Below are 20,256 nucleotides of genomic sequence, written 5' to 3'. Positions count from 1 at the left end.
CCAATCAGGTCCAGTACCTTCGTTGGGCCGCAGATGTAAAAGATTCAGCAAACGGCTGGCGTTACACATCTGGCTAAAACACTACTGTAGCTCTGCTGGAGTCAATATTCTAGATAACTTTGACACCTTCTGGAAAGAGAAGATACTCCACAGGAATGACAGAGTCCATCCAAATCATCTCCTGGATATTTCAACGCTGCGTTGAAACAATGACTGTTCGATGATCCAAGAGGTCAGGTAATCCCTACCATTGTGACAATGAGTCGTCATAATGCTGCATCAAATGTACATGATCTTAGGGGCATTGGCAGACACAATGTAAATCATTTGTGTGCCCCTAAATGCACCGAATTCCTCTGTTTATCCTACAGCTATTGTAAGCAGTAATCATGAGCCTATGAACCAGAGTTACACTGTTAGCACTGAGGCGGTGTGCAATAGTAGGAAGACCACTTTATGCAGCTCACCCTGCACTATCAACTCCAATGTAAATAACATGAGTAAGTCTACCTCTGATAAGCTTCCCAGTAAAACATTAAAAACAATCAAGCAACCCAGAAAAGTGCTAAAAATATCCCATATTAACATATGTAACCTAAGAAACAAGCTCCATGAAGTCAATAACTTGCTTGTAACAGATGATATTCATATTCTGGCTATCTCTGAAACTCACTTAAATAACACCTTTGATGATACAGTGGTAGCAATACATGGTTATAACATCTACCAAAAAGACAGAACTGCCAGTGGGGGAGGTGTTGCTGTTTATATTCAGAACCACATTCCTGTAAAGCTTAGAGAGGATCTCATGTTAAATACTGTTGAAGTAATATGGCTACAGGTCCATCTGCCTCACCTAAAGCCCATTCTGGTGGGAAGCTGCTATAGACCACCAAGTGCTAACAGTCAGTATCTGGATAATATGTGAAATGCTTGATAATATATAAAAAATATATTTTTTTCCCTTTATTTAACTAGGCAAGTCAGTTAAGAACAAATTCTTATTTTCAATGACGGTCTAGGAACAGTGGGTTAACTGCCTGTTCAGGGGCAGAACGACAGATTTGTACCTTGTCAGCTCTGGGATTTGAACTTGCAACCTTTCTGTTACTAGTCCAACGCTCTAACCACTAGGCTACCCTGCCGCTGTGATATCAACAGAGCAGTATATTTTCTGGGTGATTTAAATATTGACTGACTTTCATCAATCATTCAAACTGTAACCCGTGCCTGCAACCTGGTTCAGGTTGTCAGTCAACCTACCAGGATAGTTACAAACAGTACATGAATTAAATCATTAACATGTATTGATCATATCTTTGTGATCAGACAAATTATCCTACCCTCTGCCTATTGGCTACTTAGCTTCAAGCCTGTCTCAAACAACACTGCCCCTTTAAGACAAAAAAAGCTTTTTACCTCACTTGCTTTTTTCTTCTTCTTACAAGAGCATGTTTTGTGCTCTTATCGGAAGCAATCACTCCCCTATTGCTGGCTACAAATGATCTATAACTGGGCTAATAACACACTAACTAGCAAAGGATATGAACAACATGTGCACACATTGCTAGATATAGCTCTTGTTTTGATCTCAAAATAAGCTTATCTACTCATGACCGCTCATGCTGTAAACACAGTCCAGTTCAAAGTAAATGGCACAGATCCATGCGTAGCAATGGCCTATTTGCATATAGGTCTACTGCAGCTCTTGTTGTAGCACTGAGTAGAAGAAGAAGAATGCACATTTTATGGCTTATAAAAGTGTTGAATACAAAGCTTTGACAGTGTTGAGTAAGAACTTAAACATGAAATCAGTCATAAAAACAAATATAAACTGCTATAAAAACTAGTCATGGTTTTAAACATTCTGAAATCTCACAGCGTCAACTTGCTGTATCTTTCCTTAATGCCTGCTAAATTACAGCAGATGGCTCATCTGAGCCATCCAATTGGCCAGCGGTAGGGCTATAGCGCACCTAGACAACAGCTGTTAATACAGGATCTACATCCATCCTGTCACCTAGACAACAGACGTTAGTACAGATCTACATCCATCCTGTCACCTAGACAACAGCTGTTAATACAGGATCTACATCCATCCTGTCACCTAGACAACAGCTGTTAATACAGGATCTACATCCATCCTGTCACCTAGACAACAGCTGTTAATACAGATCTACATCCATCCTGTCACCTAGACAACAGCTGTTAATACAGATTTACATCCATCCTGTCACCTAGACAACAGCTGTTAATACAGATCTACATCCATCCTGTCACCTAGACAACAGCTGTTAATACAGATCTACATCCATCCTGTCACCTAGACATCCTGTCACCTAGACAACAGTTAATACAGATCTACATCCATCCCGTCACCTAGACAACAGCTGTTAATACAGATCTACATCCATCCTGTCACCTAGACAACAGCTGTTAATACAGATCTACATCCATCCTGTCACCTACACAACCGCAGTTAATACAGATCTACATCCATCCTGTCACCTAGACAACAGCTGTTAGTTAATACAGACCTACATCCATCCTGTCACCTAGACAACAGCTGTTAGTTAATACAGATCTACATCCATCCTGTCACCTAGACAACAGCTGTTAGTTAATACAGATCTACATCCATCCTGTCACCTAGACAACAGCTGTTAGTTAATACAGACCTACATCCATCCTGTCACCTAGACAACAGCTGTTAGTTAATACAGACCTACATCCATCCTGTCACCTAGACAACAGCTGTTAATACAGATCTACATCCATCCTGTCACCTAGACAACAGCTGTTAGTTAATACAGATCTACATCCATCCTGTCACCTAGACAACAGCTGTTAATACAGATCTACATCCATCCTGTCACCTAGACAACAGCTGTTAATACAGATCTACATCCATCCTGTCACCTAATACAGATCTACATCCATCCTGTCACCTACACAACCGCAGTTAATACAGATCTACATCCATCCTGTCACCTAGACAACAGCTGTTAGTTAATACAGACCTACATCCATCCTGTCACCTAGACAACAGCTGTTAGTTAATACAGATCTACATCCATCCTGTCACCTAGACAACAGCTGTTAGTTAATACAGATCTACATCCATCCTGTCACCTAGACAACAGCTGTTAGTTAATACAGATCTACATCCATCCTGTCACCTAGACAACAGCTGTTAGTTAATACAGACCTACATCCATCCTGTCACCTAGACAACAGCTGTTAGTTAATACAGATCTACATCCATCCTGTCACCTAGACAACAGCTGTTAATACAGACCTACATCCATCCTGTCACCTAGACAACAGCTGTTAATACAGATCTACATCCATCCTGTCACCTAGACAACAGCTGTTAATACAGATCTACATCCATCCTGTCACCTACACAACCGCAGTTAATACAGATCTACATCCATCCTGTCACCTAGACAACAGCTGTTAGTTAATACAGACCTACATCCATCCTGTCACCTAGACAACAGCTGTTAATACAGATCTACATCCATCCTGTCACCTAGACAACAGCTGTTAGTTAATACAGGATCTACATCCATCCTGTCACCTAGACAACAGCTGTTAGTTAATACAGACCTACATCCATCCTGTCACCTAGACAACAGCTGTTAATACAGATCTACATCCATCCTGTCACCTAGACAACAGCTGTTAGTTAATACAGGATCTACATCCATCCTGTCACCTAGACAACAGCTGTTAGTTAATACAGACCTACATCCATCCTGTCACCTAGACAACAGCTGTTAATACAGATCTACATCCATCCTGTCACCTAGACAACAGCTGTTAATACAGATCTACATCCATCCTGTCACCTACACAACCGCAGTTAATACAGATCTACATCCATCCTGTCACCTACACAACCGCAGTTAATACAGATCTACATCCATCCTGTCACCTAGACAACAGCTGTTAGTTAATCCATCCTGTCAGGCTGTCTAGGATCCATCCTGTCACCTAGACAACAGCTGTTAGTTAATACAGACCTACATCCATCCTGTCACCTAGACAACAGCTGTTAATACAGATCTACATCCATCCTGTCACCTAGACAACAGCTGTTAGTTAATACAGGATCTACATCCATCCTGTCACCTAGACAACAGCTGTTAGTTAATACAGATCTACATCCATCCTGTCACCTAGACAACAGCTGTTAGTTAATACAGATCTACATCCATCCTGTCACCTAGACAACAGCTGTTAGTTAATACAGGATCTACATCCATCCTGTCACCTAGACAACAGCTGTTAATACAGACCTACATCCATCCTGTCACCTAGACAACAGCTGTTAATACAGATCTACATCCATCCTGTCACCTAGACAACAGCTGTTAGTTAATACAGGATCTACATCCATCCTGTCACCTAGACAACAGCTGTTAGTTAATACAGGATCTACAATTATCTTGCATCGGAAAACAACTTCTAGAGAAAACAAAGACCTGTATTCCTTGAACAAGCAGAATGGTTTAATCTGTTTAACGTACTTGATTTTGTCAGCTCCTGCCTCAATGAAGCAGTGGTCCTGCCAAAAAGCAGTGTGTTGAGCTTTAGCGCTGAGGCAGAGGAGAATCAGTCCTGTTGAGGATTGGGTTTTATTTACTCCAAACTAGTTTATATTGTAAACAGATCCTGGGATATCTCAACTGTTTCCTCAACCTTCCCAGGAGACCATCCTTCAACAGAATGCCAGTACTGTTAACTCAGTGTTTAGTCATAAATAGTCCCTGGAATTGAAGCATTAAAACCCCTTCTTTGTCCAAAATGCCACCATATTCCCTATGTAGTGTACTACTTTTGAAGGGAATAAAGTGCCCTTTGGGACACAAACCCTCCCTCCATCCACTCTGAGGGGAGAAGAGAGGAGGGGAAAGAGGGAGAAGAAAGGACTGGAAAGAGGGAGAAGAGAGGAGGGGAACGAGAGGAAAACATTGTGATTAACGTGACCCTCTGGATGTCTAGGCTCACATGGAGGAAGGAACTCGAAACAAGCAGGGGAGGGAGGGAGGGACTCGAAACAAACAGGGGAGGGGGGGGGGGGAGGAATACAGAGCTGACTGAAATAAAAACGAACCTAGAGGAGAGGATGAGACACTGAATGAGGCCATTTTTAGACTGTAATAATGAAACCCACGATAGTTTGCCCCTGGAACAGTCTTTTTCAAGGCTGTAACAACTATTTTAACTTAAACAAGTTAAAAAAAAAATGTTTTGAAGTCTTACGAAATAGTTGGATATGATGTAATGCTGACAGGATTTGTTGACAACATCAGAAGGAAAAAGACTTGCAGTTCTTCGATTAACCAGCAAGAAACAGGAAAGAAACAGGAAGTGACTTTTAAAAGCTGTTTAACTAACATTTCAGTAAACTAAAAGTTGATGCTCATTGCTTACATGGAAACAGAATACATGCTCCAGACAGGACAAGGATCAATACAAGTCTCACAATGCAGAACACACCCCTCACTGCAGCCTTATTAACACTCCAACACAGTAAACTTAATGACCAGAGACGGCCAGAAAGCTAAATAAAAGTGAGACAACCCAGTATACTTTACCGGAGGTTCGCAGGCAGGCTGTCTGTACGGTGCAAGGCCAAGTAATTTCTTCCTTCTCCCAAGACAGATGTAGGACAGTGTGCTCTACTCTGCCAAGCAGATACAAGTTTTAAAACAGACGGAGAGACAGAGAGTGAGAGGAGCCTGCTCTGCTACGCTCATAGAAGTCTAGGGACGCCAAGGCTAGCCTAGCCGCAGTCAGAGTCTGAAAGCTAAACACAGGGAGAGGTTACAAGACAGTGTAATGGGTTTAGAGAGAGAGAGGTTACTTACTAAACTAGACAGTGTAATGGGTTAGAGAGAGGTTACTTACTAGACTAGACAGTGTAATGGGTTAGAGAGAGAGGTTACTAGACAGTGCAATGGGTTAGAGAGAGAGGTTACTTACTAGACTAGACAGTGTAATGGGTTAGAGAGAGAGAGAGAGGTTACTAGACAGTGTAATGGGTTAGAGAGAGAGAGGTTACTTACTAGACTAGACAGTGTAATGGGTTAGAGAGAGAGAGAGAGGTTACTAGACAGTGTAATGGGTTAGAGAGAGAGAGGTTACTTACTAGACTAGACAGTGTAATGGGTTAGAGAGAGAGAGTTAGAGGTTACTAGACAGTGTAATGGGTTAGAGAGAGAGAGGTTACATACTAGACAGTGTAATGGGTTAGAGAGAGAGAGGTTACTTACTAGACTAGACAGTGTAATAGGTTAGAGAGAGAGGTTACTAGACAGTGTAAGGGGTTAGAGAGAGAGAGGTTACTTACTAGAGAGTGTAATGGGTTAGAGAGAGAGAGGTTACTTACTAGAGAGTGTAATGGGTTAGAGAGAGAGTTACTTACTAGACAGTGTAATGGGTCAGAGAGAGAGAGGTTACATACTAGACAGTGTAATGGGTTAGAGAGAGAGAGGTTACTTACTAGACTAGACAGTGTAATAGGTTAGAGAGAGAGGTTACTAGACAGTGTAAGGGGTTAGAGAGAGAGAGGTTACTTACTAGAGAGTGTAATGGGTTAGAGAGAGAGAGGTTACTTACTAGAGAGTGTAATGGGTTAGAGAGAGAGAGGTTACTAGACAGTGTAATGGGTTAGAGAGAGAGGTGACTTACTAGACTAGACAGTGTAATGGGTTAGAGAGAGAGGTGACTTACTAGACTAGACAGTGTAATGGGTTAGAGAGAGAGAGGTTACTAGACAGTGTAATGGGTTAGAGAGAGAGGTGACTTACTAGACTAGACAGTGTAATGGGTTAGAGAGAGAGGTGACTTACTAGACTAGACAGTGTAATGGGTTAGAGAGAGAGAGGTTACTTACTAGACTAGACAGTGTAATGGGTTAGAGAGAGAGAGGTTACTTACTAGAGAGTGTAATGGGTTAGAGAGAGAGAGGTTACTTACTAGACTAGACAGTGTAATGGGTTAGAGAGAGAGAGGTTACTTACTAGACTAGACAGTGTAATGGGTTAGAGAGAGAGGTTACATACAAGACAGTGTAATGGGTTAGAGAGAGAGGTTACTTACTAGACTAGACAGTGTAATGGGTTAGAGAGAGAGGTTACTTACTAGACCAGACAGTGTAATGGGTTAGAGAGAGAGAGAGAGAGGTTACTAGACAGTGTAATGGGTTAGAGAGAGAGAGGTTACTTACTAGACTAGACAGTGTAATGGGTTAGAGAGAGAGGTTACTTACTAGACTAGACAGTGTAATGGGTTAGAGAGAGAGAGGTTACTAGACAGTGTAATGGGTTAGAGAGAGAGGTTACTAGACAGTGTAATGGGTTAGAGAGAGGTTACTTACTAGACTAGACAGTGTAATGGGTTAGAGAGAGAGGTTACTTACTAGACTAGACAGTGTAATGGGTTAGAGAGAGAGGTTACTTAGAGACTAGACAGTGTAATGGGTTAGAGAGAGAGAGGTTACTTACTAGACTAGACAGTGTAAGGGGTTAGAGAGAGAGGTTACTTACTAGACTAGACAGTGTAATGGGTTAGAGAGAGAGGTTACTTACTAGACTAGACAGTGTAATGGGTTAGAGAGAGGTTACTAGACAGTGTAATGGGTTAGAGGGAGAGGTGACTTACTAGACTAGACAGTGTAATGGGTTAGAGAGAGAGGTTACTTACTAGACTAGACAGTGTAATGGGTTAGAGAGAGAGGTTACTTACTAGACTAGACAGTGTAATGGGTTAGAGAGAGAGTTACTAGACAGTGTAATGGGTTAGAGAGAGAGAGGTTACTTACTAGACTAGACAGTGTAATGGGTTAGAGAGAGAGGTTACTAGACAGTGTAATGGGTTAGAGAGAGAGGTTACTTACTAGACACAGTGTAATGGGTTAGAGAGAGAGTTACTTACTAGACTAGACAGTGTAATGGGTTAGAGAGAGAGGTTACTAGACAGTGCAATGGGTTAGAGAGAGAGAGGTTACTTACTAGACTAGACAGTGTAATGGGTTAGAGAGAGAGGTTACTAGACAGTGGAATGGGTTAGAGAGAGAGGTTACTTACTAGACAGTGTAATGGGTTAGATAGAGAGAGGTTACAGTGTAATGGGTTAGAGAGAGAGGTTACTAGACAGTGCAATGGGTTAGAGAGAGAGAGGTTACTTACTAGACTAGACAGTGTAAGGGGTTAGAGAGAGAGAGGTTACTTACTAGACTAGACAGTGTAATGGGTTAGAGAGAGAGAGGTTACATACTAGACTAGACAGTGTAATAGGTTAGAGAGAGAGGTTACTTACTAGACAGTGTAATGGGTTAGAGAGAGAGAGGTTACATACTAGACAGTGTAATGGGTTAGAGAGAGAGAGGTTACATACTAGACTAGACAGTGTAATAGGTTAGAGAGAGAGGTTACTTACTAGACAGTGTAATGGGTTAGAGAGAGAGAGGTTACATACTAGACTAGACAGTGTAATGGGTTAGAGAGAGAGAGGTTACATACTAGACTAGACAGTGTAATAGGTTAGAGAGAGAGGTTACTTACTAGACAGTGTAATGGGTTAGAGAGAGAGGTTACTAGACAGTGTAATGGGTTAGAGAGAGAGGTTACTTACTAGACTAGACAGTGTAATAGGTTAGAGAGAGAGGTTACTAGACAGTGTAAGGGGTTAGAGAGAGAGAGACAGTGTAATGGGTTAGAGAGAGAGGTTACTTACTAGACAGTGTAATGGGTTAGAGAGAGAGGTTACTTACTAGACTAGACAGTGTAATGGGTTAGTTAGAGAATGGGTTAGAGAGAGAGGTTACTTACTAGACAGTGTAATGGGTTAGAGAGAGAGGTTACTTACTAGACTAGACAGTGTAATGGGTTAGAGAGAGAGAGGTTACTTACTAGACTAGAGTGTAATGGGTTAGAGAGAGAGGTTACTAGACAGTGTAATGGGTTAGAGAGAGAGGTTACTAGACAGTGTAATGGGTTAGAGAGAGAGGACTGACTGTACTAGACTAGACAGTGTAATGGGTTAGAGAGAGAGGTTACTTACTAGACTAGACAGTGTAATGGGTTAGAGAGAGAGAGAGAGAGGTTACTAGACAGTGTAATGGGTTAGAGAGAGAGAGGTTACTAGACAGTGTAAGGGGTTAGAGAGAGAGAGAGGTTACATACTAGACAGTGTAAGGGGTTAGAGAGAGAGAGGTTACATACTAGACAGTGTAATGGGTTAGAGAGAGAGAGAGAGTTACTAGACAGTGTAATGGGTTAGAGGGTTAGAGAGAGGTTACTAGACAGTGTAATGGGTTAGAGAGAGAGGTTACATACTAGACAGTGTAATGGGTTAGAGAGAGGTTACTAGACAGTGTAATGGGTTAGAGAGAGGTTAGACTAGACAGTGTAGGGTTAGAGAGGTTACTTACTAGACAGTGTAATGGGTTAGAGAGAGAGGTTACTAGACAGTGTAAGGGGTTAGAGAGAGAGGTTACTAGACAGTGTAAGGGGTTAGAGAGAGAGGTTACTAGACAGTGTAATGGGTTAGAGAGAGAGAGGTTACTTACTAGACAGTGTAATGGGTTAGAGAGAGAGAGGTTACTAGACAGTGTAAGGGGTTAGAGAGAGAGAGGTTACTTACTAGACTAGACAGTGTAAGGGGTTAGAGAGAGAGGTTACTTACTAGACTAGACAGTGTAATGGGTTAGAGAGAGAGGTTACTTACTAGACTAGACAGTGTAATGGGTTAGAGAGAGAGGTTACTTACTAGACTAGACAGTGTAATAGGTTAGAGAGAGAGGTTACTTACTAGACAGTGTAATGGGTTAGAGAGAGAGGTTACTAGACAGTGTAATGGGTTAGAGAGAGAGAGGTTACTTACTAGACTAGACAGTGTAATAGGTTAGAGAGAGAGGTTACTAGACAGTGTAAGGGGTTAGAGAGAGAGAGGTTACATACTAGACTAGACAGTGTAATGGGTTAGAGAGAGAGGTTACTAGACAGTGTAAGGGGTTAGAGAGAGAGAGGTTACTTACTAGACTAGACAGTGTAAGGGGTTAGAGAGAGAGAGGTTACTTACTAGACTAGACAGTGTAAGGGGTTAGAGAGAGGTTACTTACTAGACTAGACAGTGTAATGGGTTAGAGAGAGAGGTTACTTACTAGACTAGACAGTGTAATGGGTTAGAGAGAGAGGTTACTTACTAGACTAGACAGTGTAATGGGTTAGAGAGAGAGGTTACCTACTAGACTAGACAGTGTAATAGGTTAGAGAGAGAGGTTACTTACTAGGCAGTGTAATGGGTTAGAGAGAGAGGTTACTAGACAGTGTAATGGGTTAGAGAGAGAGAGGTTACTTACTAGACTAGACAGTGTAATAGGTTAGAGAGAGAGGTTACTAGACAGTGTAAGGGGTTAGAGAGAGAGAGGTTACATACTAGACTAGACAGTGTAATGGGTTAGAGAGAGAGGTTACTAGACAGTGTAAGGGGTTAGAGAGAGAGAGGCTACTTACTAGACTAGACAGTGTAATGGGTTAGAGAGAGAGAGGTTACTTACTAGACTAGACAGTGTAATGGGTTAGAGAGAGAGGTTACTAGACAGTGTAATGGGTTAGAGAGAGAGAGAGAGAGGTTACTTACTAGACAGTGTAATGGGTTAGAGAGAGAGTTACTAGACATAGACAGTGTAATGGGTTAGAGAGAGAGAGGTTACTTACTAGACTAGACAGTGTAATAGGTTAGAGAGAGAGGTTACTAGACAGTGTAAGGGGTTAGAGAGAGAGAGGTTACTTACTAGACTAGACAGTGTAATGGGTTAGAGAGAGAGGTTACTTACTAGACTAGACCGTGTAATGGGTTAGAGAGAGAGGTTACTAGACAGTGTAATGGGTTAGAGAGAGAGAGAGAGAGAGAGAGGTTACTTACTAGACAGTGTAATGGGTTAGAGAGAGAGAGAGGTTACTTACTAGACAGTGTAATGGGTTAGAGAGAGAGAGGTTACTTACTAGACTAGACAGTGTAATAGGTTACAGAGAGAGGTACTACTAGACAGTGTAAGGGGTTAGAGAGAGAGAGGTTACTTACTAGAGAGTGTAATGGGTTAGAGAGAGAGTTACTAGACAGTGTAATGGGTTAGAGAGAGAGAGGTTACTTACTAGACAGTGTAATGGGTTAGAGAGAGAGAGAGAGAGGTTACTAGACAGTGTAATGGGTTAGAGAGAGAGAGAGAGACTTACTAGACAGTGTAATGGGTTAGAGAGAGAGAGAGTTAGAGAGGTTACTTACTAGACAGTGTAATGGGTTACTAGACTAGACAGTGTAATGGGTTAGAGAGAGAGGTTACTAGACAGTGTAATGGGTTAGAGAGAGTGTAGGGTTACTTACTAGACTAGACAGTGTAATGGGTTAGAGAGAGAGAGTTACTTACTAGACTAGACAGTGTAATGGGTTAGAGAGAGAGGTTACTAGACAGTGTAATGGGTTAGAGAGAGAGAGAGAGAGAGGTTACTTACTAGACAGTGTAATGGGTTAGAGAGAGAGAGAGGTTACTTACTAGACAGTGTAATGGGTTAGAGAGAGAGAGGTTACTTACTAGACTAGACAGTGTAATAGGTTAGAGAGAGAGGTTACTAGACAGTGTAAGGGGTTAGAGAGAGAGAGGTTACTTACTAGAGAGTGTAATGGGTTAGAGAGAGAGAGAGAGGTTACTAGACAGTGTAATGGGTTAGAGAGAGAGAGAGAGAGGTTACTAGACAGTGTAATGGGTTAGAGAGAGAGAGAGAGAGGTTACTAGACAGTGTAATGGGTTAGAGAGAGAGAGAGGTTAGTTACTAGACTAGACAGTGTAATGGGTTAGAGAGAGAGGTTACTAGACAGTGTAATGGGTTAGAGAGAGAGAGAGGTTAGTTACTAGACTAGACAGTGTAATGGGTTAGAGAGAGAGAGAGGTTAGTTACTAGACTAGACAGTGTAATGGGTTAGAGAGAGAGAGAGGTTAGTTACTAGACTAGACAGTGTAATGGGTTAGAGAGAGAGAGAGGTTAGTTACTAGACTAGACAGTGTAATGGGTTAGAGAGAGAGAGAGGTTAGTTACTAGACTAGACAGTGTAATGGGTTAGAGAGAGAGAGAGGTTACTTACTAGACTAGACAGTGTAATGGGTTAGAGAGAGAGAGGTTACTTACTAGACTAGACAGTGTAATGGGTTAGAGAGAGGTTAGTTACTAGACTAGACAGTGTAATGGGTTAGAGAGAGAGGTTACTTACTAGACTAGACAGTGTAATGGGTTAGAGAGAGAGAGAGGTTACTTACTAGACTAGACAGTGTAATGGGTTAGAGAGAGAGAGGTTACTTACTAGACTAGACAGTGTAATGGGTTAGAGAGAGAGAGAGGTTACTAGACAGTGTACTGGGTTAGAGAGAGAGAGGTTACTTACTAGACTAGACAGTGTAATGGGTTAGAGAGAGGTTACTAGGCAGTGTAATGGGTTAGAGAGAGAGGTGACTTACTAGACTAGACAGTGTAATGGGTTAGAGAGAGAGGTTACTTACTAGACTAGACAGTGTAATGGGTTAGAGAGAGAGGTTACTTACTAGACTAGACAGTGTAATGGGTTAGAGAGAGAGGTTACTAGACAGTGCAATGGGTTAGAGAGAGAGAGGTTACTTACTAGACTAGACAGTGTAATGGGTTAGAGAGAGAGGTTACTAGACAGTGCAATGGGTTAGAGAGAGAGGTTACTTACTAGACTAGACAGTGTAATGGGTTAGAGAGAGAGGTTACTAGACAGTGTACTGGGTTAGAGAGAGAGAGGTTACTTACTAGACTAGACAGTGTAATGGGTTAGAGAGAGAGGTTACTAGACAGTGTAAGGGGTTAGAGAGAGAGAGGTTACTTACTAGACTAGACAGTGTAAGGGGTTAGAGAGAGAGAGGTTACTTACTAGACTAGACAGTGTAAGGGGTTAGAGAGAGAGGTTACTTACTAGACTAGACAGTGTAATGGGTTAGAGAGAGAGGTTACATACAAGACTAGACAGTGTAATGGGTTAGAGAGAGAGAGGTTACTTACTAGACTAGACAGTGTAATGGGTTAGAGAGAGAGGTTACTTACTAGACTAGACAGTGTACAGGGTTAGAGAGAGAGAGGTTACTTACTAGACTAGACAGTGTAATGGGTTAGAGAGAGAGGTTACTAAACAGTGTAATGGGTTAGAGAGAGAGAGGTTACTTACTAGACTAGACAGTGCAATGGGTTAGAGAGAGGTTACTTACTAGACTGTGTAATGGGTTAGAGAGAGAGGTGACTTACTAGACTAGAGAGTGTAATGGGTTAGAGAGAGAGAGGTTACATACAAGACTAGACAGTGTAATGGGTTAGAGAGAGAGGTTACTTACTAGACAGTGTAATGGGTTAGAGAGAGAGATTACTTACTAGACAGTGTAATGGGTTAGAGAGAGAGAGGTTACATACAAGACTAGACAGTGTAATGGTTTAGAGAGAGAGGTTACTTACTAGACTAGACAGTGTAATGGGTTAGATAGAGAGGTTACTTACTAGACTAGACCGTGTAATGGGTTAGAGAGAGAGGTTACTTACTAGACTAGACTGTGTAATGGGTTTGAGAGAGAGGTTACTTACTAAACTAGACAGTGTAATGGGTTAGAGAGAGAGGTTACTTACTAGACTAGACAGTGTAATGGGTTAGAGAGAGAGAGGTTACTTACTAGAGAGTGTAATGGGTTAGAGAGAGAGGTTACTTACTAGACAGTGTAATGGGTTAGAGAGAGAGGTTACTTACTAGACTAGACAGTGTAATGGGTTAGAGAGAGAGGTTACTAGACAGTGTAATGGGTTAGAGAGAGTGGTTACTTACTAGACAGTGTAATGGGTTAGAGAGAGAGGTTACTTACTAGACTAGACCGTGTAATGGGTTAGAGTGAGAGGTTACTAGACAGTGTAATGGGTTAGAGAGAGAGGTTACTTACTAGACTAGACTGTGTAATGGGTTTGAGAGAGAGGTTACTTACTAGACTAGACAGTGTAATGGGTTAGAGAGAGTGGTTACTTACTAGACAGTGTAATGGGTTAGAGAGAGAGGTTACTTACTAGACTAGACTGTGTAATGGGTTTGAGAGAGAGGTTACTTACAAGACTAGACAGTGTAATGGGTTAGAGAGAGAGGTTACATACAAGACTAGACAGTGTAATGGGTTAGAGAGAGAGAGAGGTTAGTTAAAGACTAGAATGTATAATGGGTTAGAGAGAGAGAAGTTACTTACAAGACAGTGTAATGGGTTAGAGAGAGAGGTTACTTACTAGACAGTGTAATGGGTTAGAGAGAGAGAGGTTACTTACTAGACTAGACAGTGTAATGGGTTAGAGAGAGAGAGAGATTACTTACTAGACTAGACAGTGTAATGGGTTAGAGAGAGAGAGGTTACTAGACAGTGTAATGGGTTAGATAGATAGAGGTTACTTACTAGACTAGACAGTGTAATGGGTTAGAGAGAGAGAGAGGTTAGTTAAAGACTAGAATGTGTAATGTGTTAGAGAGAGGTTACTTACTAGACTAGACAGTGTAATGGGTTAGAGAGAGAGGTTACTTACTAGACAGTGTAATGGGTTAGAGAGAGAGAGGTTACTTACAAGACAGTGTAATAGGTTAGAGAGAGAGGTTACTTACAAGACTAGACAGTTTAATGGGTTAGAGAGAGAGGTTACTTACTAGACTAGACAGTGTAATGGGTTAGAGAGAGAGAGGGGTTAGTTAAAGACTAGAATGTGTAATGGGTTAGAGAGAGAGGTTACTTACAAGACTAGACCGTTTAATGGGTTAGAGAGAGAGAGGTTACTTGCTAGACTAGACAGTGTAATGGGTTAGAGAGAGAGAGAGGTTAGTTAAAGACTAGAATGTATAATTGGTTAGAGAGAGGTTACTTACTAGACTAGACAGTGTAATGGGTTAGAGAGAGAGGTTACTTACTAGACTAGACAGTGTAATGGGTTAGAGAGAGGTTACTTACTAGACAGTGTAATGGGTTAGAGAGAGAGGTTACTTACTAGACAGTGTAATAGGTTAGAGAGAGAGGTTACTTACTAGACTAGACAGTGTAATGGGTTAGAGAGAGAGGTTACTTACTAGACTAGACAGTGTAATGGGTTAGAGAGAGAGAGGTTACTTACAAGACTAGACAGTGTAATGGGTTAGAGAGAGAGGTTACTTACTAGACGGTGTAATGGGTTAGAGAGAGAGGTTACTTACAAGACTAGACAGTGTAATTGGTTAGAGAGAGAGGTTACTTACTAGACTAGACAGTGTAAGGGGTTAGAGAGAGAGGTTACATACAAGACTAGACAGTGTAAGGGGTTAGAGAGAGGTTACATACAAGACTAGACAGTGGAATGGGTTAGAGAGCGAGGTTACTTACTAGACTAGACAGTGTAATGGGTTAGAGAGAGAGAGGATACTTACAAGACTAGACAGTGTAATGGGTTAGAGAGAGAGAGGTTACTTACTAGACAGTGTAATGGGTTAGAGAGAGAGAGAGAGATTACTTACTTGACTAGACATTGTAATCTATAACCCATCCAGACAGACTATAGCTCTATATAACCCATCCAGCCAGACTATAGTTCTATATAACCCATCCAGCCAGACTATAGCTCTATATAACCCATCCAGCCAGACTATAGCTCTATATAACCCATCCAGCCAGACCATAGTTCTATATAACCCATCCAGCCAGACTATAGTTCTATATAACCCATCCAGCCAGACCATAGCTCTATATAACCCATCCAGCCAGACTATAGTTCTATATAACCCATCCAGCCAGACTATAGTTCTATATAACCCATCCAGCCAGACTATAGTTCTATATAACCCATCCAGCCAGACTATAGTTCTATATAACCCATCCAGCCAGACTATAGCTCTATATAACCCATCCAGCCAGACTATAGCTCTATATAACCCATCCAGCCAGACTATAGCTCTATATAACCCATCCAGCCAGACTATAGCTCTATATAACCCATCCAGCCAGAGATATAACCCATCCAGCTAGTTCTATATAACCCATCCAGCCAGACCATAGTTCTATATAACCCATCCAGCCAGACTATAGTTCTATATAACCCATCCAGCCAGACTATAGTTCTATATAACCCATCCAGCCAGACTATAGTTCTATATAACCCATCTAGCCAGACCATAGCTCTATATAACCCATCCAGCCAGACTATAGTTCTATATAACCCATCCAGCCAGACTATAGTTCTATATAACCCATCCAGCCAGACTATAGTTCTATATAACCCATCCAGCCAGACCATAGTTCTATATAACCCATCCAGCCAGACTATAGTTCTATATAACCCATCCAGCCAGACCATCCAGCTCTATATAACCCATCCAGCCAGACTATAGTTCTATATAACCCATCCAGCCAGACTATAGTTCTATATAACCCATCCAGCCAGACTATAGTTCTATATAACCCATCCAGCCAGACTATAGTTCTATATAACCCATCCAGCCAGACCATAGCTCTATATAACCCATCCAGCCAGACCATATCTCTTGTTGTGTGTGATCTTGGATCATCTACTCTACAGGATCCCATTGTCTGATTGGCTGTATCATGTTTTGCAGTGCTGTGGTTGGCTAGCTTGTGGTTGGCTAGCTTGTGGTTGGCTAGCTTGTGGTTGGCTAGCTCAACATTTCCTTTTTCTGGGTATTTCATTCAGAAGACTACTCTATTTTTCTGTGAATGAAACAAACTTCAACTCCACTTATTTGAAAATATATAGTTACATGATATTTCTACATCGTGTTTTAGATAGAACAATAAAAAAGTTTGGTCTCAGAGGTGTCAACCAAGCATTTATATTGATTCATTGTACTACCTATACAACAGAAAGAGATGAGACTGATCCCTTCCATGGTGTGACTACATTGATCTAATTCCTGGTGTGAGTCTTCTGTCACCAGGGGAAGTATCCAAGGTGTGGTCAGTCTACCAGGAGAAGTATCCAGGTGTGGTCAGTCTACCGGGAGAAGTATCCAGGTGTGGTCAGTCTACCAGGAGAAGTATCCAGGTGTGGTCAGTCTACCGGGAGCAGCATCCAAGGTGTGGTCAGTCTACCGGGAGAAGTATCCAGGTGTGGTCAGTCTACCGGGAGAAGTATCCAGGTGTGGTCAGTCTACCGGGAGAAGTATCCAAGGTGTGGTCAGTCTACCGGGAGAAGTATCCAGGTGTGGTCAGTCTACCGGGAGAAGTATCCAAGGTGTGGTCAGTCTACCAGGAGAAGTATCCAGGTGTGGTCAGTCTACTGGGAGAAGTATCCAAGGTGTGGTCAGTTTTTGGATGTAGGACTGAGAGCCCACTACAGCTGTATCAGACGGGACTGAGAGAGCCCACTACAGCTGTATCAGAAGGGACTGAGAGCCCACTACAGCTGTATCAGACGGGACTGAGAGCCCACTACAGCTGTATCAGACGGGACTGAGAGCCCACTACAGCTGTATCAGACGGGACTGAGAGCCCACTACAGCTGTATCAGACGGACTGAGAGCCCACTACAGCTGTATCAGACGGGACTGAGAGAGCCCACTACAGCTGTATCAGACAGGACTGAGAGCCCACTACAGCTGTATCAGACGGGACTGAGGAGAGAGCCCACTACAGCTGTATCAGACGGGACTGAGAGAGCCCACTACAGCTGTATCAGACGGGACTGAGAGAGCCCACTACAGCTGTATCAGATGGGACTGAGAGCCCACTACAGCTGTATCAGACCGGACTGAGAGAGCCCACTACAGCTGTATCAGACCGGGACTGAGACCCACTACAGACCGGACTGAGAGAGCCCACTACAGCTGTATCAGACGGGACTGAGAGCCCACTACAGCTGTATCAGACGGGACTGAGAGAGCCAACTACAGCTGTATCAGACGGGACTGAGAGCCCACTACAGCTGTATCAGACGGGACTGAGAGAGCCAACTACAGCTGTATCAGACGGGACTGAGAGAGCCTACAGCACTTTGCCTCCAGATATATCACTCCGGCCCCTTTAAACCAGAGATGTGTTATTTCAATAAAAGGTGGCTCTCTGTGAAGCCACCAGAGTGTTACTCTACCTCGGGGGAACGAGAGTCATCTGGCTTCTCATAGCGTAGAATGAAAAAGCATACACAGTCACTCCCTAAGGATTGGCTGTCTATTACGAGGGGATGCAAGCTTCAGTTCGTTATGAAATCATACATTTTCTACTGGGTTCTATTTTCAAATAGCCAACCGCAACAAAATAATTGCCACGATGCAGGCCCCATGGCAGCCCATTGGTTCAGCCTCACAGCTGGGAGGAGACAAGCTGGCCTTGGGGGACTGAGTTGATGCAGCAGGCCCCTGAATCAGGCCAAACCTGCAGGGAAGCAGTCATACGCGGCAGCAAGGACCAGCCAGAACCTACAGCTCCCTGTCCTCTCTCTTTGGGTGTAACTGCTGCTACGCCTTCCCCTCTCAGAGTGTCACAGCAGTGGGAAGGCTGGGCTGTGTTTAGACAAAACCAGCAGAGTGTCTCACTCCCCCTCCGCCCTGGTGCGGCTACTCTATACAACAAGACAAGGGGAACCCTAACCATTCAACTCCCCCCCCTCCGAGGACAGGTTCCCATGGCTCACTGGCAGCCCACACAAGTGGCTCAGGTAGTGCAGCTCATCCAGGATGGCACATCAATGCGAGATGTGGCAAGAGGTTTGCTGTGTCTGTCAGCGTAATGTCCAGAGCATGGAGGTGCTACCAGGAGACAGGCCAGTACATCAGGAGACGTGGAGGAGGCCGTAGGAGGGCAAAATGACCTCCAGCAGGCCACAAATGTGCATGTGTCTGCTCAAACGGTCAGAACAGCCCTCCAAGTGCTCGCCAGAGGTAGCCTGACTGCCATTAGGTACCGAGATGAGATCCTTAGACCCCTTGTGAGACCATATGCTGGTGTGGTTGGCCCTGGGTTCCTCCTAATGCAAGACAATGCTAGACCTCATGTGGCTGGAGTGTGTCAGCAGTTTCTGCAAGAGGAGTGCATTGATGCTATGGACTGGCCGGCCCGTTCCCCAGACCTGAATCCAATTGAGCACATCTGGGACATCATGTCTCGCTCTATCCACCAACACCACGTTGTACCACAGACTGTCCAGGAGTTGGCAGATGCTTTAGTCCAGGTCTGGGAGTTTAATAATGACATCACAATACCCCATAATGACATCACAATACCCCATAATGACATCACAATACCCCATAATGACATCACAATACCCCATAATGACATCACAATACCCCATAATGACATCACAATACCCCATAATGACAAAGTGAAAACCATTTAGAAATGTTTGTGTATTAAAAATTAAAAATACCTTATTTACATGAGCATTCAGACCCTTTGCTACGAGACTCTAAATTGAGCTCAGGTACATCCTGTTTCCATTGATCATCCTTGAGATGTTTCTACAACTTGATTGGAATCGACCTGTGGTAAATTCAATTGATTGGACATGATTTGGAAAGGCACACACCTGTGTATATAACATCCCACAGTTGACAGTGCATGTCAGAGCAAAAACCAAGGCATGAGGTTGAAGGAATTGTCCGTTGAGCTCTAAGACAGGACTGTGTCGAGGCACAGATCTGGGGAAGGCTACAAACATATCTGAAGCATTGAAGGTCCCCAAGAACACAGTGGCCTCCATTCTTAAATGGAATTAGTTTGAAAACACCAAGACTCTTCCAAAAGCTGGCTGCCAGGCCAAACTGAGCAATCAGGGGAGAAGGGCCTTGGTCAGGGAGGTGACCAAGAACCTGATGTCACTCTTACAGAGCTCCAGAGTTTCTCTGTGGAGATGGCTGTTCTTTCTGGAAGGTTCTCCCATCTCTGCAGCACTCCACCAATCCAGCCTTTATGTTAGAGTGGCCAGAAGGAAGCCATTCCTCAGGAAAAAGGCAGATGACAGCCGGCTTGGAGGATGCCAAAAGACACCTAAAGGACTCTGACCATGATAAACAAGATTCTCTGCTCTGATGAAACCAAGATTTAACTTTTTTGGGCACCATCCCCACGGTGAAGCATGGTGGTGGCAGCATTGCTGTGGGGATGTTATTCAGCGGCAGTGACTGGGAGACTAGTCAGGATCGAGGGAAAGATGAACAGAGAAAAATACAGAGAGAGCCTTGATG

General features: G+C 42.9%; 1 protein-coding gene across 3 annotated transcripts in view; it reads right to left on the bottom strand.

The window, feature by feature from the left end:
• The window catches only part of LOC112240697 (extracellular matrix protein 2), a 148,055-nt gene extending 142,272 nt beyond the window's left edge, over positions 1-5,783 (bottom strand). For 2 of the 3 annotated variants that reach the window (XM_042329503.1, XM_042329492.1), the window contains exon 1: positions 5,607-5,783. The gene's annotated coding sequence lies outside the window, so the exon portion shown is untranslated. Of the gene's footprint in view, positions 1-4,535; positions 4,790-5,606 lie in introns of those variants that run through there. The other variant, XM_042329498.1, reaches the window with a different exon arrangement.
• Between the last annotated feature and the right edge of the window lie 14,473 nt (positions 5,784-20,256).

This window comes from Oncorhynchus tshawytscha, linkage group LG02, assembly GCF_018296145.1.
Source record: "Oncorhynchus tshawytscha isolate Ot180627B linkage group LG02, Otsh_v2.0, whole genome shotgun sequence".
In the NCBI taxonomy this organism is placed as follows: domain Eukaryota; kingdom Metazoa; phylum Chordata; class Actinopteri; order Salmoniformes; family Salmonidae; genus Oncorhynchus; species Oncorhynchus tshawytscha.
Note: the sequence above shows the minus strand (reverse complement) of the source record. Positions and strands in the feature narration are given on the sequence as shown.